The sequence below is a fragment of the Equus caballus genome, chromosome 5, assembly GCF_041296265.1.
Source record: "Equus caballus isolate H_3958 breed thoroughbred chromosome 5, TB-T2T, whole genome shotgun sequence".
NCBI lineage: Eukaryota > Metazoa > Chordata > Mammalia > Perissodactyla > Equidae > Equus > Equus caballus.
In genome coordinates, this window is record NC_091688.1 from 89,732,948 (window position 1) to 89,741,817 (window position 8,870).

The window sequence follows — 8,870 nt, forward strand, 5'->3', positions numbered from 1 at the left end:
ACACTTGGGCCCTTTGTTTCCCATACTGTCTTGCCTCAAAGATTTCTTTTTCTTTCCACTCCCTTTGCTTCCTCATCTCCCAGTTCCTTTCTTTTCTATTTTCTTCCTCCTCCACATTTTTCCTTCCTTGGCTTGCTGCCTTCTTCTCTGTAGTTTCCTCCCTTCTTCTTGTCACCCCCAAGCTGCTTAATATCCATCTGAAGAACGAATTAAATGAAAGAGATGAGTGACCATTGAGGAGTCTCCAAGATTAAAGAAGAGCCTGGTGATGACCAAACGTTTTGACACGATCCACTTTCTAAGGGGAAGACAGAGCATATTTAAAGAAAAATGTCTCTTTGAGAAACTAAAAATAATAAAAATGAGTATTTTCCTCAAGATTAAATAATTTCCTTTTCTTATGATTAAACTTTCAACTTATCATTTATTGATTTCATATTATTCTGTACTATAGATTAACAGTGAATTGATTTCAATATGCTATTCAGACCTTGGCTCAGGAAGAACCACCTACAATGCTTATGTAACTTCAAATTTTGGGCTGTGATAAATGTCAAATTTACGAATTTTACTACGAGGACATGTATCATTTTTATTATTAAACGAAAAGTCGTGTTTCATAGTAATATGCTCACAATAATCATAAACGTAAAATAGAGGTATATTTAAAAGAAAGGTGAGTTTCACTCCTCCCTCCAATTCAAGTGTCTAAGTCATCGTTTTCTTTAAATCGATTTAAATTCATTTCCAAATCCCTCTAGCAGAGTGTTGGGAATTTATTCCCATCATTTGGGCTCTCTGCTTTCAGAATTGGACCAAGTCCTGCAGCAGGACCATACATGTCCTACAACAGTTAGGGTATGTGTCCGAAGTGAACTGTTCCAGCCACAGGAGCTTGGCTGTGTCCTTTCTTCTTTGATTCCTGGACAAGCCTAGTTCTACAGCTTTTCTGTTAATATCCATGTAATACAGTCCTGTTCTTTAAGTCAATGAGAGTCAATTATTATTGCTTGCAACAATACAATCCTGACTAATACACCTGCCTTCGCTTCTCTATCAATACTCTCACATCCTGGATGATTCGATTCAGTCCCATTACTTTAAACACTATGCCAATGACTCCCAAACGTATGTCTTCAGTTTTGACGTATTCCCAGAACATTGGGCTGCCCACTTGATATCTCTACTGGATATCTAAAAGGCATTTCAATTTTTTTTGTTTTAAAGATTGGCACCTGAGCTAACAATTGTTGCCAATCTTCTTTTTTTTTCCCTCTGCTTTTTCTCCCCCAATCCCCCCAATACATAGTTGTATATTTTTAGTTGTGGGTCCTTCTAGTTGTGGCGTGTGGGATGCCGCCTCAATGTGACCTAATAAGGAGTGCCATGTCCGCGCCCAGCATCCGAACTGGCGAAACCCTTGGCCGTCAAAGGCGGAGCGCACGAACTTAACCACTCCGCCACGGGGCTGGCCCCGAAGTTTCAATTTTTTTTTTTTTAATTTTTTTTTTCCAATGTACATCATATTTCGAATTCTGTATATACTACATCATGTTCACCACCCGAACACTAATTATAGTGCGTCTCCTCACATGTGAGACTAATCCCCCTTTTTGCTCTCCCCCCTCCCCCCTCCCCCAATGGTAACCACCAGTCCAATCTCCAATGCTATGTGTTTTTTTTGTCGTTTTTAACTTCTACTTATGAGTGAGATCATATGGTATTTGACTTTCTCCCTCTGACTTATTTCACTCAGCATGATACCCTCAAGGTCCATCCACGTTGTCACAAATGGCTGGATTTCAACATTTCTTACGGCTGAGCAGTAGTCCATCGTGTATAAATACCACATCTTCTTTATCCATTCGTCCCTTGATGGGCACCTAGGTTGCTTCCAAGTCTTGGCTATTGTGTATAATGCTGCAGTGAACATAGGGGTGCAAGTATCTTTATGCCTTTGTGTTTTCAAGTTCTTTGGATAAATATCCAGCAGTGGAATAGCTGGATCATATGGTAGATCTATCCTTAATTTTCTGAGGGTACTCCATACTGCTTTCCATAGTGGCTGCACCAGTTTGCACTGCCACCAGCAGTGAACAAGGGTTCCCTTCTCTCCACACTCTCTCCAACATTTGTTGTTTCCTGTCTTGTTAATTATAGCCATTCTGACAGGAGTGAGGTGATACCTCATTGTAGTTTTGATTTGCATTTCCCTGATAGCTAAGGATGTTGAGCATCTTTTCATATGCCTGTTGGCCATCCGTATATCTTCTTCAGAGAAATCTCTGTTCAGATCTTTTGCCCATTTTCTAACTGGGTTGTTGGTCTTTTTGTTGTTGAGCTGTATGAGTTCTTTGTATATTTTGGATATTAACCCCTTATCTGATATATGGTTTGCAAATATCTTCTCCCAGTTGTTATGTTGTCTTTTCGTTTTGTTGATGGTTTCCTTTGCTGTGCAGAAGCTTTTTAGTTTGATGTAGTCCCATTTGTTCATTTTTTCTTTTGTTTCCCTTGCCCGGTCAGACATGGGACTTGAAAATATGCTGTTCAGACGAATGTCATAGAACATACTGCCTATGTTTTCTTCTAGAAGTCTTGTGATTTCAGGTCTTATATTCAAGTCTTTAATCCATTTTGAGTTGATTTTTGTGCATGGTGTAAGGGAATGGTCTACTTTTATTCTTTTGCATGTGGCTGTCCAGTTTTCCCAACACCATTTATTGGAGAGACTCTCCTTTCTCCATCGTATGCTCTTGGCTCCCTTGTCGAATATTAGCTGTCCATAAACGTGTGGGTTTACTTCTGGGCTCTCAATTTTGTTCCATTGATCTGTGTGTCTGTTTTTGTGCCAGTACCATGCTGTTTTGGTTACTATGGCTTTGTAGTATAATTTGAAATCGGGGAGTGTGATACCTCCAGCTTTGTTCTTTTTTCTCAGGAATCCTTTGGCTATTCTGGGTCTTTTGTTATTCCATATAAATTTTAGGATTCTTTGTTCTATTTCTGTGAAAAATGTTGTTGGAACTTTGATAGGGATTGCGGTGAATCTATAGATTGCTTTAGGAAGTATGGACATTTTAACTATGTTAATTCTTCCAATCCAAGAGCACTGAATATCTTTCCATTTCTTTGTGTCTTCTTCTATTTCTTTCAACAATGTTTTATAGTTTTCGGTGTACAGATCTTTCACCTCTTTGGTGAAGTTTATTCCTAGGTATTTTATTCTCTTTGTTGCAATTGTAAATGGGATTGTATTCTTAATTTCTCTTTCTGCTACTTCTTTGTTAGTGTATAGAAATGCAACCGATTTTTGTACATTGATTTTGTATCCCACGACTTGACTGTTTTCCTTTATTATTTCTAAAAGTTTTTTAGTGGATTCTTTAGGGTTTTCTAGACATAAAATCATGTCGTCTGCAAAGAGTGATAGTTTCACTTCTTCTTTTCCAATGTGGATCCCTTTTATTTCTTTTTCTTGCCTGATGGCTAGGACTTCCAATACTATGCTAAATAAGAGTGGTGACAGTGGGCATCCTTGTCTGGTCCCTGTTCTTAGAGGGATAGCTTTCAGTTTTTCTCCATTGAGAATGATATTTGCTGTGGGTTTGTCATATATGGCCTTCATTATGTTGAGGTATTTTCCTTCTATACCCATTTTATTTAGGGCTTTTACCATAAAAGAATGCTGTATGTTGTCAAATGCTTTCGCTGCATCTATTGAGCTGATCATGTGATTTTTATTCTTCATTTTGTTAATGTGGTGTATCACGTTGATAGATTTGCGGATGTTGAACCATCCCTGCATCCCCGGAATGAAACCCACTTGATCATGATGTACGATCTTTTTAATGTATTGTTGTATTCTATTTGCTAGTATTTTGTTAAGGATTTTTGCATTGATGTTCATCAGTGATATTGGCCTGTAAGTTTCTTGTTTTGAGTTGTCCTTGTCTGGTTTTGGTATCAGGATAATGTTGGCTTCGTAGAAGGAGTTAGGAAGCCTCCCCTCCTCTTCAATTTTTTGGAAGAGTTTGGGAAGGATAGGTATTAAGTCTTCTTTGAATGTTTGGTAGAATTCCCCAGGGAAGCCATCTGGCCCTGAACTTTTATTTTTGGGGAGGTTTTTGATTGCTGTTTCGATCTCCTTACTGGTGATCAGTCTATTCAAATTTTCTACATCTTATTGGTCCAGTTTTGGAAGGTTGTATGTTTCTAAGAATTTATCCGTTTCTTCTAGATTATCCAATTTGTTGGCGTATAGCTTTTCATAGTATTCTCTTATTATCTTTTGTATTTCTGAGGTGTCCATTGTAATCTCTCCTCTTTCATTTCTGATTTTACTTATTTGAGTCTTCTCTCTTTTTTTCTTGGTGAGTCTAGCTAAGGGTTTGTCAATTTTGTGTATCTTTTCGAAGAACCACGTCTTGGTTTCATTAATTTTTTCTACTTTTTTTTAGTCTCTATTTTGTTTATTTCTGCTCTGATTTTTATTATTTCCTTCCTTCTGCTGATTTTGGGCTTTGTTTGTTGTTCTTTTTCCAGTACCTTTAGGTGCGCTTTTTGATTGTCTATTTGGGATTTTTCTTCTTTGTTGAGGTAGGCCTGAATTGCTATAAACTTCCCTCGTAGAACTGCTTTTGCTGTATCCCACAGATTTTGGGATGTCGTGTTTTCATTTTCGTCTCCAGGAATTTTTTGATTTCTTCTTTCATTTCTTCATTGACCCAATCATTCTTCAGTAGCATTTTGTTCAATCTCCACATTTTTGTGGCTTTTCTGGTTTTCTTTCTGAAGTTGATTTCCAGTTTCATACCTTTGTGGTCAGAAAAGATGCATGGTATTATTTCGATCTTCTTAAATTTATTGAGACTTGTTTTGTGGCCTAATATGTGATCAATCCTGGAGAATGTTCCATGGGCATTTGAAAAGAATGTGTATTCTATGGTTTTTGGATGGAATGTTCTGTATATATCTACTAAGTCCATCTGGTCTAATGTGTCCTTTAAGGCGAGTGTTTCCTTATTGATCTTCTGTTTGGATGATCTATCCATTGGTGTAAGTGAAGTGTTAAAGGCCCCTACTATTATTGTGTTACTGTCTATTTCTCCTCTTATGTCTGTTAACAATTGCTGTATATATTTAGGTGCTCCTACGTTGGGTGCATAGATATTTAAAAGTGTTATATTTTCTTGTTGGATTGTTCCCTTTATCATTATGTAGTGCCCGTCTTTGTCTCTTATTACAGTTTTGGATTTAAAGTCTATTTTGTCTGATATAAGTATTGCTACCACCGCTTTCTTTTCTTTACCATTTGCATGGAATATCTTTTTTCATCCATTCACTTTCAGTTTGTGAGTGTCTATAGGTCTGAAGTGTGTCTCTTGTATGCAGCATAAACATGGATCTTGTTTTTTTATCCAGTTGGCCACCCTATGGCATTTGATTGGAGCATTTAGTCCATTGACATTTAAAGTAGCTATTGATAAATATGTATTATTGCCATTTTGTCACTTTTTCTTTTTCTTGAGTGTTTTAGTAGTTCTTCTCAGTTCCTTCCTTTTTCTCTTGCTCTCTTCCCTTGTGGTTTGATGGCTATGTTTAGTAATATTTCCAATTACTTTTCTCTTACTTTTTTCCTGCTTGTTATAGGTTTCTGGTTTGTGGTTACCATGAGGATCCTATTTAATATACTATGCATATAACAGTCTATGTTGAGTAGATAGACTCTTTAGCTTGACCTCTTTCTAAAAACTCTACTTTTTCACTCCTCTCCTCCCACATTATATGTTTTTCACATCATATATAGTCTTTTGTTTAGTGTGTGTCAATCCATTACCCTCTTATCATTGAAATAGGTGATTTTAGTACACTTGTCTTTTAACCTTCATGTTATCTTCACAGGTAGTTGATCTGCTGCCTTTACTATACTTTTACCTTACAAGTGATTTTATTGCCTGTTTTTTGTTGTTGTTGTTGTTTTGGGGTTTTTTTGATAATTTTTTTTATCTCTATTTGTGGTCATTGCTTTCCCACTTAAATAAGTCCCTTCAGCATTTCTTGTAGAACTGGTTTCTTGGTGATAAACTCCTTTAATTTTAGCTTGTCTGGGAAGCTCTTTATCTCTCCTTCCATTCTGAATGACAACCTTGATGGATAGAGTATTCTTGGTTGTAGGTTTTTTCCTTTAGCACTTTAAATATGTCATGCCATTCTCTTCTTGCCTGTAGGATCTTGACTGGGAAGTCCGCTGATAGCCTGATGGGCTTCCCTTTATATGTCACTTGTGGCCTTTCTCTTGCTGCTTTTAGGATTCTCTCTTTGTCTTTAATTTTAGACATTTTGATTATAATATGTCTTGGTGTGGGCCTCTTTGGGCTTATCTTGTTTGGAGCTCTCTATGCTCCCTGAACTTAGATGTCTGTTTCCTTCCTCAGGTTAGGAAAATTTTCCTCTATTATTTCGACAAATAACTTTTCTGCCCCTTTGTCTCTCTCGTCTCCTTCTGGGACCCCTATAAGCCAAATGTTAGCATGCTTGATATTGTCCCAGAATTCCCTTACACTGTTCTCATTCTGTCTAATTCTTTTTTCTCTTTTCTGTTCAGCTTGGGTGATTTCCTCTAGTCTTTCATCTAGCTCGTTGATCCATTCTTCTGCTTCCTCTACTCTGCTATTGAGTCCTTCTAGTGAATTTCTCATTTTGATTATTGTACTCTTCATTTCTGATTGTTTTTTTTTATGTCTTCCTGTTCTTTGCTGATGTGCTCACTGTGTTCATCCATTCTTCTCTGCATATCTGTGAGCATCCTCATTATATTTTGTTTGAATTCTTTGTCGAGTAGGTCGCTAGTTTCTGTTTCACTTAGTTCTTTTTCTGGGGTTTTGTACTGTTCCCTTGCTTGGAAAGTATTCTTTTGCCTCCTCATTATGCCTCTTTCTCTGTGCTATTCTCTTTGTACTAGGTGAGTCGGCTATGTCTCCTGATCTTGGAGAAGTGGCCTTATGTCTGAGATGCCTTATGAGCCCCAGCAGTGTGCTTCCCTCTCGTCACCAGTCCATAAGAATCAGGAGTGACCCCTTTGTGGGCTACTTGTGTTCTTCTGCTGTGGCAGGGTTTCTCCCAGTGCAGGTACCCAGGGAGTCTGATCTTTCCTTCCTGGGCCAGCTGTTTGTAAATCCAGTTTGGGGGGCCTCAGCACTGTTGGCTGCAAAGTCTATCAGCACACTCTTATTGCAATTGTCCTCTTAATTAGGTTGGTACCCAGTGTAGCTGGTTGCTAGGCTCAGGGGCGTACAGTTGTGATAGGCCTGAGGCCAACAAGGCTGTTGTCAGTTCTCTTAGGAGTGCAGCTTAGTGGGGCTAGCCCTTGGCATGGGGGCACTCAATTGTTTCAGGCTTTGGAAGGTGGGGCTGATCCTTTTTATGGCTATTTGTGAAGCACAAGTCTTCTGCCGCTGATAAGCCTCACCCCCCACCAGACCACATACACTGTCAACACAGTCCTGGTCCATGCACACTTCTTGACCCCCTGGAGTGTACCCCAACGCCACACTGCAGAGGCCCCCACCTCTCCCCCAATGCCCCCCAAAGTTCAGCTGGTCCTCACACAGGCCCTGCCCCACAGAGGCAGACACCCTTGCCTGCCTGTAGAGGATCAAGGCACTCAGTCAATGCAGGCTGAAAAGTAGCCTAAGGGCTTGCTGTTAGGTGGGGCCAGTCCCTAGCGTGGGCTGCCTGCCCTGGCTGAACTGGATTAAATCTGTGCTCTAGTGGGTGTGGCAGTCCCCTGGGCTAACAGCCCAAGGGATGCACCTCAATGGCCCCCACCAGTGGTGTCTGTATCAGCATGCCTGGATGCCTGGACCAGCTCAGAACAATGGCCCCCCCAATGTCTCAGTCTCCAGAGAGGACCCTCCTCTCACCAAGATGCCCCCAGAGCCCACCAGGTGAGTCTTGTTTCACCAAAGGACAGTCAGCCTTCTCTCTGGTGATTTTAGGTTGCTGCAATGAGTGAGTTTGTGCATAGGCCCTTTAAGACCCGGATCTTTTCGGCTTTTGGCCGATAGCTTTTCTGGGGTGTCCTCGCTGCAGTTAATAGCCAGCAAACCCAGACAGTAAGACCCCCCTCTCAGTTGGGCTGAGTCCGAAGGATGGTTATAGCAGTATTGCCCCCGCTCTGGACCTCACTCCTCCAGGGAAGGCTGCGTACCTTAGGTTGGCTCCTGCCTGGCCAGCTGAGAAGCTCCGCTGCTCCCAAAGGTGGCTTTTTCCTCTCTGGCTGGAGTTACTGCCTCTTCTGCTTTCGTCAGGACTGTCCCTTGTCGTGGGGGTTCTTTTTATCCAGTTTTCCGTTTTCAATCCAGGGTGATTCTTCTCAAAATTGTTGTAACCTGGTTGTCTTCATGGGAGGAGGCGAGTTCAATGTCTGCTCACACACCATCTTGACGAGATCTCTGGCATTTCAATTTTTAGCAGGTCTACAACAGAACCTGCCTTCAAACACAAACCCACTTCACCCTCAGATTCTCTATTTTAGTAAAGAATATCAACGCACACCAAGTTTTATTAAGTCAAAGCCTAAAAATTCGCCTTGATGTCACTTTTTTTCACCCCCATATCCAAACCATGAGCAAAGCTGTCATTACCACTTATTTTTATCTCTAATTTCTCTAGTCTTGACCATTATCTTGTTCAGCCTAGACAGTGATACAGCTCTGACTTGGTGTTTCATTTATCTCTTGTTGCATAACAAAGCACTCCTAATATTTAATGACTTAATAAAACAACAATTTATTATTTCTCAGTATTCAATGAGTTGACCATTAAGTGCTTCTGCTTCAGTTGATTTCGGCTGGGGTGTAGGACAA